This window comes from Mirounga leonina, unplaced genomic scaffold (assembly GCF_011800145.1).
Source record: "Mirounga leonina isolate KUSES-001 unplaced genomic scaffold, KU_Mleo_1.0 Mir_197, whole genome shotgun sequence".
Lineage (NCBI taxonomy): Eukaryota > Metazoa > Chordata > Mammalia > Carnivora > Phocidae > Mirounga > Mirounga leonina.
The window spans coordinates 104,403-104,684 of NW_023270494.1; positions in this window are offsets into that span (position 1 = coordinate 104,403).

The window sequence follows — 282 nt, forward strand, 5'->3', positions numbered from 1 at the left end:
ACATCAACCTGATGCAGGGCACTCGTGAGCCAGGCCACATCAACCTGTTGCAGGACACTCGTGAGCCAGGCCACATCAACCTGAAGAAGGACAGTCATGAGCCAGGCCACATCAACCTGATGCAGGACACTCATGAGCCAGGCCACATCAACCTGATGCAGGGCACTCATGAGCCAGGCCACACCTACACGATGCAGGACACTCATGAGCGAGGCCACATCAACCTGATGCAGGACACTCGTGAGCCAGGCCACATCAACCTGATGCAGGGCACTCGTGAGC